The following is a 19,195-nucleotide window of genomic DNA, read 5'->3' as shown; positions in this document are numbered from 1 at the left end:
TCATCGGAAAATGACTTCTCCCTGGCACCCTCAGTGGACTGCCAAATTATCATTTTTAGGGAGGCATTTGTGATAATTGACGAATCATCACCTTACATTCCTAGGGGAGGAGGGGAGAAGAGCCCTCTCCTGCCCACTCATGCCTATCTAACTACTTGTAACAAAATTATTTCTTTGTTTTTATATTTTCATATTTTCAATCTATTTTAGTTCCAGCATTTGTAAAATATATCCAGCATACTCATACACACATACATGCATACATACACATTAAAAATAAAATATTGTTTCATTATTGATGGCCACAATCCTCATTTCTCAATGCTTTTATTTCTTCATGCTCTATTAGAATGCCAGGATTGTTTAACATTGTCTTATTACGTTCCTTTTTTTACTGACCCAGCATACAGTATTCTCTTTCATTTCTACTCTCATTTCTACTGTTACAACTCCTATTGATTCTTCAAGGACTAGCTCAAATTCAACTACTCCCTGAAGCTTTTAATGAATAACCTGAGTTTTGAATTATATTCTACTTCAGGTTGTAAAAGATTTCTCATAATTTTTCACTCAACTATATCTCATATTAACTTTTGCCTAATATTTTTGTCTTTCAAGTAAATTGTAAGTTTTTAAAATGTAGTGGAATTTTTTAATTTTTTTCTGTTTTATGTAACATCAAATAATCTTGAGTACATAATAGATGTCTATTTTTTTGAATGTTGGTTAATTAATATGTAGGACCTGATCATAAAAATGAATAATTTCAATTACTATATTAGTTGATCATAAACAAATGATTACTTCAAATAGAGTGTGGTAGATGGAATAATAGTCCACAATGGTGTCCATGACCTAATCTCCAGGATCTGTGAGAGGGAAATAAAAATACTAGAGTTATTTTCATCTTAGTAGCTTAAGATACAATCTATTTTTTTCTTCAGTCAGATGGACAGAAGCTAAATCACACCCTGAGATACACACTGTATTAATTCTCTCATCTCAGTCTCTTCTATTATTATTACAGAAGCTCATTATTTTAGTCATCTAATGACCATCAAGTCATAGTTTTGTTCAAACAATGACTACATTACTATTGTGTTTTTCAAATATCTTCTTGTTAAGCTCAGTGGAATGTTATCATTTACCACTATATTTTTGCTACATATATCAAATATTTATGGAGGCTGAGGAAAATAAAAACAAAATAAATCACATTTTGTACTGTAACTAAAAAAAAAAAAATCGACCTTTAAAACATCAAATGTGATAACAAGAGATCATCTAAATTTACATCCTTTTTCTAATAGGAATATTTAAAAACAACATTATGATTTTATGTAATGATTGGAAAAAACTTTTCTGATAAGGGGCAAGGAATTCACATCAAGGAGAATCTTTCCTCATTTACATTATTTTCAAATCTTAATGTAATGTGCAAAATAAACTCTTTAGGGCTGATGCTCAGCAAAACTTGCTAGTTCATCCCAGCTTTATTTCCTTTTATGATATTTTCTGAGGATTAGTTCTGAGAAGATACACGTAAACCTAAAATCAAAATTTCACTAATCTTACAAACACAAATAAATGATCCTTTTTTTTTTTTTTAACCGAGTCTCACTCTGTCACCCAGGATAGAGTGCAGTGGCGCAATCTCGTCTCACTGCAACCTCCACCTCCCAGGTTCAAGAAATTCTCCTGTCTCAGCCTCCAGAGTAGCTGCGACTACAGGTGTGCATCACCACACCTAGCTAGTTTTTGTATTTTTAGTAGAGACGGGTTTCGTCATATTGGTCAGGTTGGTCTCGAACTCCTGACCTCAAGTTATCCACCCGCCGTGGCCTCCCAAAGTGCTGGGATTACAGGCATGAGCCACCGCTCCAGCCACAAATTATCTTTTCTGAACTAAATTGAGCTTTCTGAATCCAAGGGCAATGAAACACCTTGTTGTGGAGGCTATCATTCACCATTCACACTTTACATGCTTTGCAGCATGTTTAGTTTAATAGGGTCTAAATATTTAGTAAATATCAACTGCAGTGCTTTTGGCAGCAATACTTATAAATGTCCCCCAGTGGCTTTAAAGAGTTAATATGCTTCACTAAAGAGTAACATTATTATCAAACAGCAAAATGATAATCCCACTAATTGGGAACTCATTCTCCCACTAAACTGGTTCTTTTAGAGATTACAATATAATTTTCCCATTAAGCACTCTTTGATATGCTTGAAAGAGGGCTTATTTGAAATTCCTTTTATATTGAGGATAGAGAACTCTATGCACCCTAGTCTTTGTTACAGTGTTTTTGAAATGCAAAAATGATTGACTATGGTAATGGTGATGCATGTTGTTTGCATATGAATTGCTGCACTTCAACTATTTCTATTTCATCTGCAAAGTACAAATTAACCACTAGTACTATTGTCCTCCAAATTAGTAAAGAAAAATTTAAGATGGTTATATTTAAAGCATTAAATATTGCTTTAATAGAGCTTCAGAATCCAAGTGTCTATCTATTAATCTATTGTCTATCTATCTATATCTATCAATATATTCTGAAGCCTTTTTTGCCTCTTTAAAATTTGGCCTTAATAAAGAAATCTCGGTGACTGAGTTGAATATTAAAAGAATCACATCATATAATCTGTAATTTGTATAAAATCCTATAGAAGACAACCTTGAAGTATCAGGATTTGTTAGGAAACTAATGTTAGGTTTAATCAAACTAGAGACAAACACCGTATTTTGTAAAATGTTTGGGAACACTTAATGCCTGCTAGTTCTTCCAGCTGTCTGATGAACAGGGAATTAATATTTGCTTTTGTGAACAAAGACTTTAGATTAAAATCTCAGGAGTGATTTCAGCCTATCGAAGTATTTTGAGGTGCCATAATAGGCCAGTGCCTTATGAAAGTGACACAGATGAATAAGCACACATAAATAAAGCTTGTTTAAAGTTCATAAGCAGATATAGACTTTTGAGGAATTGTGATTTTTTTATAGGACAAAGGTAATAAAATATCAGAAAGTGTATTTATCATATTTTGTAACTATCACCAGCTGGATAATAAATTTAGACTAATTTGGAATAGGTACTATAATATTTATTATGCTATTGAAAACTATCAATGCAAACTCAACTAATAATCTAAGTGACAAAGAATTTACAATTATATGTGATTAGGTCGGCCTTTGGCTAGATCTAAATTCTGGGTACACATTAGAATCACCCAGGGAGATTAAAATACAATTTCATTTTCTGAATTAATCGCTACTAAACTTATCTTCTTGTAAATAACAATTATGAAGTCTAATCAGCCAAAAAAAAAAAAAAAAGTTTGGAAGCACTTTATTGTGAGCAGAGTAGGCAGGAATTATAAAGAATAGGGAAGCAAAATATTTAAATGGTATTGCCCATGATCACATGCCTAATTTTGAAGGCCCAGTCATGGAAAATAAAGCTTAGTAGAATTAGAGTTAAATATTGAAGTCCAGATCTCTTATAGTGGCATGAAACTGAACAGGAAGGTCCTGGTGATAAGCAGTCCCCAAAATGGGAAGCCCTAAACTGCAAGGTCAAATCTCCCCAAATTCTTGACTAACTATCAAGGTTTAGGGAGGAAAATCCAATAGAGAACAAATGCTGGAAAGTTAAAAACCCAAGCAAAAATTACAAGGGATGAAAAAACAAAATTCAGAGTTTTAAGTCTCACTGTAATTACCTGACAGGTTCTTCCTGCCAACTACAAAAACAACATCAAGTCACTGAAATCATGCATGGCATTACAGTAAAGAAAGACTTTAAGGGACTTGAAACTCACCCATATGGGAGAACCAAATTATTACTCAAATCAGTCTCCCAGAAAACTAGTGGTTTTCAAGGATAGTCTTGTGGGCAGGGGGCTAGGGAATGGGTGCTGTTGATTTGTTAGGGATGCCATTATAGGGGTGTAGAAATTGGTCCTTCTGTGCAGAGTCCACTTCTGGGTGGAGGGCCAAAGGGCTAATTGAATTGAGTTGTGGATCCCAGTAGGGTCAGTCTGAAAAACATCTCAAGAGACCAGTCTTACATTCTGCAATACCAATGTTATCAACAGGAGTAACTGGGGAAGTTACAAATCTTGTGACCTCTGGAACAATGAGTGGTTATCATTTAACTAAACCTATATGTTGGCAGAATCCAGGCCCCTCTCATAATTGTATCCTTGTGGGCTTTTGCTAGTTTTACAAAGGCAGTTTAGTTTTGAGAAGGGCTATTATCATCCTTGTTAAGGTTAAACTATAAACTAAATTTCTCCCAGTGTTAGTTTGGCCTACACCCAGGAATAAGCAAGGCCAGCATGGAGGTCAGAAGCAAAATGGAGTCAGCTATTTCAGATTTCTCTTACGTCATACTTTGCAAAGGTGGTTTCATCACCAGTAGAGATGTGCTTTATAACATCTTTCACTACGTTCCAGACTGTCTATCAAAATGAAAGAAGAGTCTCAAGTTTGGACAAAAGAACAAAACCCAGGATTATTAGTGTCAGGCCTCTGAGCCAAAGCCAAGCCATCATATCCCCTGTGACCTGCACGTATATATCCAGATGGCCTGAAGCAACTGAAGATCCACAAAAGAAGTGAAAATAGCCTTAGCTAATGACATTCCACCATTGTGTCTTGTTTCTCCCCCACCCTTAGAAGGTTCTTTGTAATTCTCCTCACCCTTAAGAATGTACTTCCTGAGATCCACCCCCTGCCCGCAAAACATTGCTCCTAACTCAACCACCTATCCCAAAACCTATAAGAATTGATGATGGTCCCACCACCCTTTGCTGACTCCTTTTTCAGATTCAGCCCGCCAGCCCCCAGGTGAAATAAATAGCCTTGTTGCTCACACAAAGCCTCTTCACACGGACACGTGAGACATTTGGTGCCGAAGACCCGGGTCAGCAGGACTCCTTCGGGAGGACAGTCCCCTGTCCTCACCCTCACTCCGTGAAGAGATCCACCTATGATCTCAGGTCCTCAGACCAACCAGACCAAGGAACATCTCACCAATTTTAAATCGGGTAAGCAACCCCTTTTTATTGTCTTCTCCAACCTCTCTCACTATCCTTCAACCTTTCTCCTTTCAATCTTGGCTGCACCCTTCAATCTCCCTTCTCTTAATTTCAATTCCTTTCATTTTCTGGTAGAGACAAAGGAGACACATTTTATCCGTGGACCCAAAACTCTGGCGCCAGTCACGGACTCAGAAAGGCAGGCTTCCGTTGGTGTTTAATCATTGCGAGGACGCCTGCCTGATTATTCACCCACATTCCATTGGTGTCTGATCTCCGCAGGGACACCTGCCTTGGTCATTCACCCACATTCCCTTGGTGGGATCTCTCTCTATTGTCCTGGCTGAAAGTTCAGTGGGCAATTCTTGGCTCACTGCAATCCTCCCAGGCTCAAGCCATCCTCCCACCTCAGCCTGGGGTAGATGGGACCACAGGCACACACTATCACACCCAGCTATTTTTTGAAATGGTGAGGTTTCACCATGCTGCCCAGGCTGGCCTCAAACTTCTGAGCTCAAGCTTACTACCCGCCTCAGCAACCTAGTGTTATGGGATTACAGGTCACCACGCCTGGCCCCTGTTGATTTTCTTAACGTGGCCCAGATCCTTATAAATATTGTAGTCCCTTCCTCCAATCTTCTAATAACCTATTTTGATTGTATCATCTCTTTCCTGCTAGACCTCTGACTAACACACAACTCCACTCTATCAGCGGGTTTTCTGGTAATGTCAGCTGGAATCAGTCTGTTAGTGTTAAATATTGCGTGTGTGTGAGAGAGTGTATATATGTCAAAAGCAGCAGAGATTGGCAGGTGTTTTACATTTGGCACTTAGTTTGTAAGATTTAGATATAAGGGTTAAGTGGGGCCTTTAAAAGGAGTAGTAAGTATTCTTCCTTTTTCCATATTCTAAGACAATGTAGTTATCATGGGTACTATATACTATGTTAAACGTTGAAGATAATAATATGTTAAACGTTGAAGATAATAACTTGTGGAAATGCGTGGTGCTGGGATATTAAACAAGATGGATTTAATGCTCCCCTCAGCTTGACTAAACTTTAGATAGTCTTTTTAACCCTTGCCTCCAACTTCCCTTTTGATAGAGCATTTACTTTAGAGAATTTGTAATTGTGAATTCTTACCCTACCCCTTGAGATGTAAATCTTTTAAAATTCTCTTGCCATTTTTATAACCCAGGAATGTCTTTCTCCAGAGCCTGGGGGCCATTTCTTTGAAGTGCAATCATCAAGGAAGATAGTACCCCATCTCTTAGCTTCTGTGAGAGGGTGGGAACCTAACTTCTCTGGGAGCCTAATTCAAGTTACAAAACTACCTCCCCTAATGAAGACAGGGAGAAAGTTTACTTTTCTTTGTGATAAAGCCAATTAGCAAACATAGATCTCCTAAAATTTTTTTATTACAGTAGAATTGAGTTCAGATTGCATTCTATCTTCTCTTCCATACTACAATAGCTTTTAGATAAAGTCTACCTTGCCTCTTTAACTTTGACTGGTGCAGTTTTTGCTTTGAAAGTATTGTCCTCCTTCTCTTTAGACCAACAATTAGTTTATGTTTTTCCAAGAATTACCTCTTACATTTATTATAATTATGTTGCCCAGCTGTTTTTCATTTCAGCATTTCTGCTTTTGTATTTACACATTATCATTCTTATATTTTTGGTACTTTTTGGTATTTTAAATATCAAGTTGAATGTATCTTTTATTATTTTTTCTATGGGTGATTAATGGAAGGCTTTAGGTAGTTAATTTTCCTCTCAGTAAAATTATCATTATATCTTATAATTTTAGATATGTACTAATAATTATTTGGCAATTTAATTTTGATTATCTCGTGTGCCACAATTGTTCAGAGAACAAATGAACAAATTTTTATATTCTTAAGATAATTTTTATTTGTACATTTGCAGTTTCTTTACAGTGCTAAATATGGTGTGACTAGAGAGTAATTCTTTACAATTTCTATTTCTTGGAATTTTACAATTTTTCTTTTTATTCAGCATGTTATTAAACACTGTATGTTTTTTATGGATTCAATAAGAGGACATATAGAAAATTTGTAGTGTTTAAATGTATTTATATATGTTTTTCAATGTTTTAGATAGATACAATTTCATAAATTGAGTTACATATATACTATAGCCTGCTTTATTATTATTATCTTGAATATCAATGCCAGGGAAAAATGTTAATAAATTGCATTGCTATGTAGTTTCTGTCAATTTGTCTTTTACTCATAAACTAATAGTAGGATATTGGCTGCACACACTTTTCTGAACACTATGAATTAACTGCCTAACATAATAATTTTTGCAATGAATTAACTTTTTCTTACAGTTTTATTTAATTATGTTATCATTATAATTATTAACTTTTCTCTGTTGTCTACTTGGGCAGTTTTCATACTTTTCCCTTTCAATCTTTTTGAGTGACACTGCTTGGGTTTACCTTTGAGGATCATATAGAGTTGTACTTTTATGACTAAATTCTGACTCATTTTTTCTATGCTTACATTTATTTCACTTACATTTATTATTTATAAGATGTTTTCCTCCCTTGTGCAACCAATTCTCCAGTAATTTGGAAGTTTTTGAACTTGTTTCACTCTAGTTTAGTACTTCAAATAGTATCCTTAAATGCATAAAATACATTAAATGAGAAGCATAAAAGATTATGTACTTACCCTGTGATTATCTCTCATAAAGCTGAAGAAATAGGTTGAATTATCTTTCTTTTCCATTGCTCCTATTACCCTTAGTTTTCCTCTATTTGAGAGCTACATTTGTCTCATTGAAATCTTATTTTTCACATCATTATTACATCTCAAAGATTATCAACTTTATTTCTAATATTTCATAACTATATGTATTTGAAAACAGATAATATAATAATGTGCATTTTTCAGCTTTATTGGTATCTAGTATTATTAAATATTATTTGCTATTAGGCTTTGCATGTGTGTGTGTGTGACAGCATGTGTATCTATTTTTAATTATGTGATAAGCTTGATGGGAATAACAGTCATGTTCCTCATTTATTCTTCAAATCTCCCACAATGCCTAGCACAATACTTCTCTACATGGTTATTCGGCAAGGTTTTTCATCTTACTATTGAATTTAAAAGCTTGAGGGAAATATGCTAGGCAGAAAGAAATCCTCAGGAGCTTTCATCAGTCTGCACTAATATTTTTCATCTGTTTTATCTTTTTCTGAAAACGAAGTCTCACATTATTAAAAAATATTGCTAACTTCAAAGACTATGCCATTTTATTTACCAAGGAAATAGCAAGATGGTCAACAATTGGTATTAGAGTTTCACCTGTCCTGATTTTGAAGACAAAAAATAATAATAATTTCTGTTTGATGTATAAGACATCCTTAAGATATAACTAAGTGAAAGATAATAAAGGAGATACTCCATTAGCACATTCTTTTCTCACTGCTCAGTACTATTCTCCATATGTAGTAATAAATGTGCTGACAGGGTAGTGGAAAGAAGAGATATTTTAAAGACAGATTTATTTAAAACACCTTAGAGAATATTCATAGTTTTTAATTACTGACTAAATGTACTGGTTGTATTATCTTCATTATAAATGTTGTCACATACTCTATAAATCAACTCATACAATCAAACTAAATGGAAAGAAGCATTAAGATTAAACATTTTTCACTGATAGTTGTTAAGTCCACTAAAAGTTCCTGCCCAATTCTGCTAAACTGACATTTCCTGACGAACAGTTTCTATACCCCAGCTTCATTCTTCTGTGCCTGCATACTGACCTATGATTAACCCAACCTGTTTTCCATGCCTTCCAGAGATTTGAATGGTGAATAATTTTTGAAATAAGGGTTTGATCTTCCTCAGTTAAATACAGTCTTTTAAGTTACTTGCCCCTCTCTTCAAGAACACTTAAGTTGTTTTTACTTGCAGTGTATAATCTTGAACTAATTGTTTTGTTTGGATTTTTTCCTTCTTACACCTTTTGATGGTATCATTCATATCAGAACCAGACTTCCCCTGCCTAGCCCAGAAAGCTTCAATGAGGATAAAGTATGTTGAAAACCCTTTGCTATCTCACCTTTTCACGGTGTTCATACTGGGGCCTCTAACAGCAGTAGTTCTACTACAGTCAGCCCTGTTGTGTTAGAAAGATGCTGGAGTCTTTATGACTGTTACTAATATTATTATTACTATCCTTGGTTGAGATAGCATGACTTCATTCTATTATTGCTATGAGTTTTTATGGTTTTTATGAGTTACGTAAAAGTGAAGAACCGGTTTTGGTAATTTGTGACCTGTAATTATATTGTTTTTCAACTATAAAAGGCAGCCATTATTTCATAAACTTGCTACCAAGAGAGTTTCTATCTGCTTAATTGTATGGATGCTAACAGCACAAAATATTTGAATTCTTGAAAGGATCTCAATAAGGGGAATCTAGAATCACAATGGCCAGTTTTAGAAACTTTGGGCATAGGATTTTTACTTTAGAGGCACCTTAGCATAAACGGAAGGAAAGAATCTAGTTTTATTTGTCTAAAAGAAAGCACAGTTAAGAGAAAGTTTACATCATGTAAGTCAGCTCTAATAGCTATGTGTGAAGTTTACTTCATGTAAATCAGCTATAATAGATTGTGTGTGTGTGTGTGTGTGCACGTGAATGTGTAAAAATAAGTTTCCTGCATCTATTTTTTCTCTCCTTTGTGCAAAGGGAGAAGAAATATCTTGACAATTATAATTTCACATTTGACTGAAGTTGGATCCCTCAAACTTCTCCTTTTCATTTTTTTTCTCTCATTTTATCCCCTCAGTGGAGAAATTTTGGAGACTAATTAATCACAAAAATAATTGTTGGCCTCTGTGCCTCCTAAAAATATCTAGTCCAGATAGACATAAATGGCCTCCTAAAAACTGAAAAAAATATATTAAGTTGAATTTACTTTGCTTTAAAAAATGTGGGCTATATATAAAAACCTGCAGCTAGGAAAACTTAGTGACTTAATGGACTGACTTACTAAGAGAGAAAAGAAAATCTCTGTTTCTACAAAATGAAAAAAGAAAGTTTAATTATAATCCAAAGAGTCTTTATAAAATTTAGCTTTTAAACACATAGACTTAAAATTTTATTAAAAATAAGTGCATATAATATTTCAAATAAGTAGTTGAATAACACTGGTTAACAAATGTGTATGACTTCTATGTTTTCTATGTAAATTACTGCCAAAAAATTCTATTTTATATAAGATCATGTTAAACATTTCATGATGTAAACGTTTCAAATTTTCCAACACTTGGTTTATTAGTCAAAGAGGCTATCATTGTTCCGACAATAGTTTAGGATTTCAAACATATTAAATGGTGTTTGAAGAAATTAATTTGTAACAAGAGGATATCTTTTAAAATGTTTAATCTCATAAATTCAAATAATATTAATAATAAGGGATTAATGTGTTGACTTTAGTTATAATATCCAAATTTTTAATTAAATTTAAGACCTTAGACTAATATTAAGTTGTGTTAATAAATTATTTTTGGTTAATTGGATATTTTCAAATAAGAAAAAAACAGAAACTTTGGCCATTAAACATAATTTAGTTTGCATGTTTTCTATACATTATAGAATGTGAAAATACCTTTGCATGATATATATGTGTCACAAACTTTGCTATAATAGAATATTTGAAGAATATGCAAAATATTTTCTCATAAAAATAGTTTATGAATTATTACTTATTATTTGTTTCTGTGTCTGAGAAGAAAGAGTAGCTCATGGTGTTCAGGTTGACTTGGGGAGGAAGGAGGGGTGAGGATAGGAGGGCTAACAGAGGATGAAGAATGAGTTTAGCTGCAGGTCTGACATCATCCTCAGGGATGGGTCCCAGTATAAGATGTCATGTTATCATTAGGGATGAGGCTGTCTGTGAGACTGGAGTAATCTGAGAGTGCCTCAGGCTATTACAGAGTTAGTTTAGTGTAAGGTCATGAACCTCACTTGATCTGTAATACTCAGGCCACATTTAGGACGTTCAGGTATAAAACACTGTTGATCAGAGAGTCACAGAAATGTATGAATGTAGTTGAGTAAGGAGGGGCAGAACATGAAAGAAAAGAAGTTCTTCTGTTGGCATCATAGTGGGTATATCATAATCCCCCAAAGAGCCTGTCGCATACATTCACTCCATGAGACTGAATAATAGTCTGGCATGTACCGTGAAAAGTCAGGTCTGGGCCTAGGGGCATTAATTCAAGAAGCTCAATGAGAGAGGTGCAGGGCATGTAGTAAGTATATGTGAGGCCTCCAGTGTGGTGTGAACCCCTGTGCATTTAGAATTACCATTAGGGACTGCTTTAAACACTGCAGAAAATTGTCCCAGAAAAGTGAGAATGAGATTACAGTGTCATTCAGTGGTTGGCTATGGCAGTTGTACTGAAGAGCCCAAATAAGTGTGGGCAGCAGCTAGGAACAAATGTAATGTACTGGCTGTCCTAGAACTTGAAGTGTGACGTCTACTTCCTGAATGAAATCATTCTTAACATTATTAATTAAATTTTCTTTATAGCTAGAAAAAATGTTGGCAAACTTGCAGCTTAGGCAAATTGTCATCATCAGGGTGCCAGACAGTTTTGCCAGATATCCAGAGGGGCATACAACAGTGAGTGGATCATAACTTACAATTCATTTTTGAATGGCTTCCATCCCAATCTGACTGATGGTCCAACCAAAATTGGATAAAAGAGAAGGGTGAGGGAGGAATGCCTAGTTCATTGTGATCTTCAAAAATCAAAGCATCACTACAAAGCGTAAAAAAGTCAATTGAGGTATTTTGGGTGCATTTGATATGGACTACAGGTCCCTAAAGGCTGGGTGCTTAGAATAATGAGAGCCACTATTCGAAGCAATAACCATGTAGAAGATCTGTTATTTGGTAAATAAGTTTTGTTAAAGCAAGTCATTGTGGTATTACTTAAGACCTGCAGTCTGGGGCTGATAGGTTAGGTCTTTAGAGCCCAGTGTTACATATTTTGAGAAGTAAATAAGTACTTTGGTCAAGGATAGTTGTGCCTGGAACTCCAAAGGCAATGAGGAGTGTTTTAGCAAGTCTCTGATAGTTTTAGTGGTGACATGTCTGGTGGGTGGGATGAGAAAAAATACAAAAATAGGTATCCACCATGATCGAGGCACAATAAATGGCACTGATTGAGGGGACAGTGGCCTGATAAATCTAGATGAGTGACTCTAGGGGCAAGATCCTTGTGGGATGGCACCCCAGAGATTAAATTATCAATGACCCATCTTTGTCATGGGCTTGTCTCAATCTTTGCTATTGCAGAGGAGGGGCAAAGCCCTTTCTATTTAATCCACGCCTCAAGGGGAGAGGATCTTTTATGATGTGATATTTCGTGAGTACCTTGGGACAAAAAGTAGGGTAACGTAATCTGAAGTGTTATCTGGAGAAGACTTGACCCTGGTCTCCAAAATTTGTGCTAATCTATCAGCTTGTACATTAAATTGGGTCTCAGCCATCTGAGCCTTGGGGTGGGCAAAGACGTATAATCTTAATTTGTATCTTTGACATGTGAGAGGCAAGGAATTCTCAAAGTTCTTTACCTGTAATGATTTGTTGGAATTGTTGTAGTTGCCTTTGGCTGCAACAAACTACTAGACCATTGGTAATGGCCCAAGAGGCTGTGAAAATGTGTAATTAGTGCCAAGGCTTGACCAGGGCATCCTCCATTGCCATGAGGATTCCTTGGAGATTAGATGATTGCGCTGATTTTTGGGTACCATTCTTTATCAGGAATGTCCTGTTTAAAGGATAAAAAGCAGCAGATCTTAAGAAAGCAACTGTAAAATACATAAACTTCCTTTAATGTTCACTCAGTTGATCCCAAAGAGCTCCCTAGGTAGCTGAGGAGTCTGGAAGAGGGATGACCTCCTCTAGCACCGTGACATCTAGCAAGGGACGGAAGACTGAAGAATTCAGTTCATTTTAAAAAGTTACAGCAGAGGCTAGAGTTTAGCTCTGTCTATAGGATATATATATATATATATATATATATATATATATATATATAAACACACACACACACCAAAGAGGCCATGGTGGCCATCCTGAGCTATAGAGCGCTGCTTCCATGACCCTGGGAGTAATGGCCAGTTGGGTGTAGAGGGTTACAGGTTCAGATATTGTGACAGCCCCTTTTTCTAGAAGGGCCCAGTATGTAACCAAAGGTTGTCTCTCTATTTGCATGTAACATGGGCGAAAGTAGGCACTCTTTCTATCAGAAGCTCATTGGTGGATCATCAAGGATGCTTCCCAGACTCCTGAAAGCTGAATAGGTTGTCCCCAGAGCTTCCATTGTAAAGGAATCTTCAAAAAGCACTAAGGGAAGTGGCTGTTTTATTCACATCTGGACTGAATCCACGGCCTTTTGTTGTGAAGTTCCCCATTTAAAGTGGGCCAATTTGTGGATAACCACATAAACAGGCTTTAGTAGTATTTTTTATATGAGGAATGAATATATGATATAGTCCAATATAATATTTAATAGGTCTCTTTGGGCCTTTGATAGTAAGTGAGACTGAGAACATTAGGAGTTGCCTTTTAGATACATTGGGAATGAAGTGGCCCTCAGTGGACTGCATGATGCCTAAAAATTTAACTAAAGTAGCAGAACCTTGAAACACATGGAGTAATAGTCCAACCCTCTCTTGCTAAATGTAATAGCAAATGTTTGTACATTCTATGTGAGAGCATCTAGTGAATATTCTTACAGGAGGATGTCATCAGGTATTACTACACCTGGGTTCCTGGGGAGAGCTGGATCTGATTAAGACCTTGCCTGTAAAGATGACTGTGGTATTGACTTGGCTACGTGATGACTGGGCTATTGAGTTATTCCATGGGAAACCTACTAGGGTGTGTTATGTCCCATAGAAGTTTAATGTGAATGCAGACTGAGCAGCATCAAAATAGTCACTGAATAGAAATTACTAGTTTAATCTATAACAACAAACTATTTTTCTGTAGAAATTGAATAGCTTGTCATTTCAATTATGTTAGATATAGGTAGGGTAGAATAAAAGTAGTGATAATCCACTGTAAGGTAGTATTTTGTTTTCAGGTTTGGGAACAGGACAAGTTGAACTGTTAAATGAATTATTCACCTTTATCTAGCATATCTTCTGTAATGAATGGATAGCAATAATTGAAGGCCTTAGTTTCAGTTTATACTGGACACTATTAATCATTTTAATGTGTCCAGGCATATCTGCATGTTCCCATTTGCCAAAAAGTCAACAGGATGACAAAAGTTTTAATTTTATTCCAGTGAAACACAAGGCCAGTTAGAGCACACATTCTAATACTGGAAAATACAAGTTGGATGGAAGTTATGGCCAATAGAAAACTAGGCAAATCATTGTGCCCGTGGTCAGGATAAGGCCTACTTGCTTTCCATCAGTCTTATGTTTGGTCATGTCCCAAAGAGCAGAGGTAGCGTGTTTCTTAAGTTTAGTGGGTTCTTCTGTGATCACTGTGATGTGGAAACCAGTATCAATCAAGGCCATAAAAGGTTGCTTTACATGTGATGGCCAATGAGCCATCACGGATATACAGGGGAGAAATCATCCGTTGGCTGTGGCGGGGGTAATAAGGGCACATGCCATGTTTCCAACAAGGCAGAAAAGTTGTTGTTGCCTCGGGCCATGATGTGGTACAGTGGGTCCTACATATTGGCACATGGTTTTGAGATAAAAAGGATTGGCTGCTCTGTATTGTCAGTCAGTGTCGAAAGAGACTTGCTCGCGCTTCCCATTCATTGGGGTGCTTGGTAAAGTGACATACCATTTGAAATACACAAATATTAATTAATAATTGGCCTTCCTCCTCAAAATTATTTTTTTAATTATACTTTAACTTGTGGGGTACATGTGCACAATGTGCAGGCTTGTTACATAGGTATACACGTGCCATGGTGGTTTGCTGCACCCATCAATCCATCATCTACATTAATTATTTCTCCTAATGCTATCCCTCCCCTAACCTCCAACCCCCCTGACAGGCCCCAGTGTATGATGTTCCCCTCCTGGTGTCCACGTGTTCTCATTGTTCAACTCCCACTAATGAGTTAGAACATGCGGTGTTTGGTTTTCTGTTCCTGTGTTAGTTTGCTGAGAATGATGGTTTCCAGCTTCATCCATGTCCCTGCAAAGGACATGAACTCATGCTTTTTTATGGCTGCATAGAATTTCATGGTGTATATGTGCCACATTTTCTGTATCCAGTCTATTGTTGATGGGAATTTGAGTTGGTTCCAAGTCTTTGCTATTTATTGTGAATAGTGCTGCAGTAAACATACATGTGCATGTGTCTTTATAGTAGAATGATTTGTAATCCTTTATATAATTTATATCACCAGTAATTGGATTGCTGGATCAAATGGTTTTTCTAGTTCTAGATCCTTGAGGAATTGCCACATTGTCTTCCATGATGACTGAACTAATTTCCCACCCACAGTGTAAAAGCGCTCCTATTTCTCCACATTCTCTCCACCATTTGTTGTTTCCTGACTTTTTAAGGATTGCCATTCTAACTGGCATGAAATGATATCTCAATGTGGTTTTGATTTGCATTTCTCTAATGACCTGTGATGATGAGCTTTTTAAAATATGTTTGTTGGCTGTATAAATGTCTTCTTTTGAGAAGTGTCTGTTCATATCCTTTGCCCACTTCTTATGGAGTTGTTTGTTTTTTTTTCTTGTAGATTTGTTTAAGTTCCTTGTAGATTCAGGATATTACCCCTTTGTCAGATGGATAGATTGCAAAATGTTTCTCCCATTCTGTATGTAGCCTGTTCACTCTGATAATAGTTTCTTTTGCTGTGCAGAAGCTCTTTAGTTTAATTAGATCCCGTTTGTCTATTTTGGCTTTTGTTGGCATTGCTTTTGGTGTTTTAGTCATGAAGTCTTTGCCCATGCCTATGTCCTGAATGACATTGCCTAGGTTTTCTTCTAGGGTTTTTATGATTTTAGGTCTTACATTTAAGTATTTAATCCATCTTGAGTTAATTTTTGGATAAAGTGTAAGGAAGGGATCCAGTTTCAGCTTTCTGCATATGGCTAGCCAGTTTTCCCAACATGATTTATTATATAGGGAAACATTTCCCCATTGCTTGTTTTTGTCAGGTGTGTCAAAGATCAGATGGTTGTAGATGTTTGATGTTGTTTCTGAGGTCTCTGTCCTGTTCTATTGGTGTAGATATCTGTTTTGGTAAGAAGTACCATGCTGTTTTTGTTACTATAGCCTTGTAATATAGTTTGAAGTCAGGTAGTATGATACCTCCAGCTTTATTCTTTTTGCTTAGGATTATCTTGGCTATGTGGGTTCTTTTTTTGGTTCCATATGCAATTTAAAGTAGTTATTTCCAATTCTGTGAAGAAAGTCAAAGGTAGCTTCATGGACTGCTAGCCAGACTAATAAAGAAGAAAAGAGAGAAGGATCAAATAGACACAATAAAAAAATGATAAGGGGATATCACCACCAATCGCACAGAAATACAAACTACCATCAGGGAATACTATATACACCTCTACGCAAATAAACTAGAAAATCTGGAAGAAATGGGTAAATTTCTAGACACTCCACTCTCCCAAGACCTAAACCAGAAAAAAGTCCAATCCCTGAATACACCAACAACAAGTTCTGAAATTGAGGCAGCAATTAATAGCCTACCAACCAAAAAAATTCCAAGACCAGACGGATTCACACATGAGTTCTACCAGAGGCACAAGGAGGAGCTGGTACTATTCCTTCTGAAACTATTCCAAACAATAGAAAACGAGGGAATCATCCCTAACTCATTTTATGAGGCCAGCATCATCCTGATACCAAAACCTGGCGGAAACACAACAGAAAAAAGAAAATTTCAAGCCAATATCCCTAATGAACATTGATGTGAAAATCCTCAATAAAATACTGGTAAACCAAATCCAGCAGCACATCAAAAAGCTTATCCAACATGATCAAGTTGGCTTTCACCCTGGGAAGCAAAGCTGGTTCAACATACACAAATCAGTAAAAGTAATCCATCACATAAACAGAACCAGTAACACAAAAACACATGATTATCTCAATAGATGCAGAAAAGACCTTTGATAAAATTCAACCACCTTTCATGCTAAAAACTCTCAATAAACTAAGAATTGGTGGAATCTGTCTCAAAATAATAAGCGCTATTTATGACAAAACCACAGCCAATATCATACTGAATGGGCAAAAACTGGAAGTATTCCCTTTGAAAACTGGCACAAGACAAGGATGCCCTCCCTCACTACTCCTATTCAGCATAGTATTGCAAGTTCTGGCCAGGGCAATCAGGCAAGAGAAAGAAATAAAGGGTATTCAATTAGGAAAAGAGGAAGTCAAATTGTCTCTGTTTGCAGATGATATGATTGTCTATTTAGAAAACCCCATCATCTTAGCCCCAAATCTCCTTAAGCTGATAAGCAACTTCAGCAGTCTCAGGATACAAAAATTGAGGTACAAAAATCACAAGCATTCCTATACACCAATAACAGACAAACAGAGAGCCAAATCATGAGTGAACTCCCATTCACAATCGTTTCAAAGAGAATAAAATACCTAGGAATACAATTTCTAAGGGATGTGAAGGACCTCTTCAAGTAGAACTACAAACCACTGCTCAAGGAAATAAGAGAGGACAAAAACAAATGGAAAAATATTCCATGCTCATGGATAGGAAAAATCAATATTGTGAAAATGGTCATACTCCCCAAAGGAATTTATGGATTCAATGCTATCCCCATCAAAAATATCTCAAAATATAAGAGCACATGTATTAATTACTGCAGCAATAGGGTGGGTCATTTTTCATGCCATTAACACTTAACCGAGCAAGGGAAACCTGAAAGCTGTGACCATGAATGTGGGGATGGGCAGGCACTGCATGTCCATTTCCATAAGCCTAATGGATCCCTTGTTATTAATTTGAGTACCATGAAATATATCAGACAATTGGTACATTTGGGTAGAAGTGAAAGGTAATTCAGAACTAGTAATATATAAGCACAAGAGCCAATCGGCTCCATTTTTCCCTGCTAATTGCCTAAATTCTAATAAATTTTGATTTTTCTATTGAGTCATGTATCAGACCTGTATTTCAGTTTTAATTTCCTCCACATATATCGTTATTTTTTTCGGTGGTCACAGGTATGCTTCAAAGGAGTCTTCTCTACACAGCTCATAGTGGTAAGCTTCTTTCCTTTGAGAGTCCCAATCAATAGCTTCAGGATTAGGGGAATCCTCTAAAGTTGTTAGAGGTTTGGGAGTACAAGGCTTAAGCTGAACATAAACCACCCCTTTATCATGGTTATATGCCTTAGCACTTAAGAGGACCTGTGTTCACTTTTAGTACTCTTTACAATTAAGTAATAGGGTCATGGTGTCCTCTGGCCATTTAGCAAGAGTCAGAGTAAGGCATTGGGGGCCACTTTTCTTTTGTGCCATGGAATACTATTTTTCCCCCTATAACGCTAAAGATCACCATTTTTATTACAATAGAGATACAGGTAACAGTGGCAGAAGAGGTTTTTAAGAGCCTTCTGCTGCCTCTCAGTCCTCTCTCTATATCTTTTCCTGTCTTTCTCTTTCTTCTAGTCTTTCTCTGTTTCTTTTTTAAAAAAAAATTTTGAGTGTACCTGAACGTACGTATCACAAAAGTTGTAAGATTTTCCCTTGAATACTCAATAGAGTGGGGGCCAAAGCCTAATTGAGACACACAACCAATTGGCCACAGGGTAATAGTTGCTCCACTGAGCCTAGCATCAGTCATAGTTTATGCTGAAATCATGCTACATGATTCATTCTAAGACACACAGATGGTCTGGACAAAGACAGAACCTAAGGCCACTTTAAGAAGGGATCAATTCCTTATACCTGTCCCTAATTGCCAATTAATGAAACTCTGACATAGGTGGGTTAAATCTATACCAGCAGCTTTGTAGGACTTGACCAATGCAGCACAGTGCAGCACAACTCAAAGCACAAATTCACCAGCAGGCAGTGGAGTCATCCCACACACAAGGTGTCAAGGCTTCTGCCCAGTTA

Source organism: Trachypithecus francoisi, unplaced genomic scaffold, assembly GCF_009764315.1.
Source record: "Trachypithecus francoisi isolate TF-2019V2 unplaced genomic scaffold, Tfra_2.0 Lachesis_group16, whole genome shotgun sequence".
NCBI classification, from domain to species: domain Eukaryota; kingdom Metazoa; phylum Chordata; class Mammalia; order Primates; family Cercopithecidae; genus Trachypithecus; species Trachypithecus francoisi.
Note: the sequence above shows the minus strand (reverse complement) of the source record.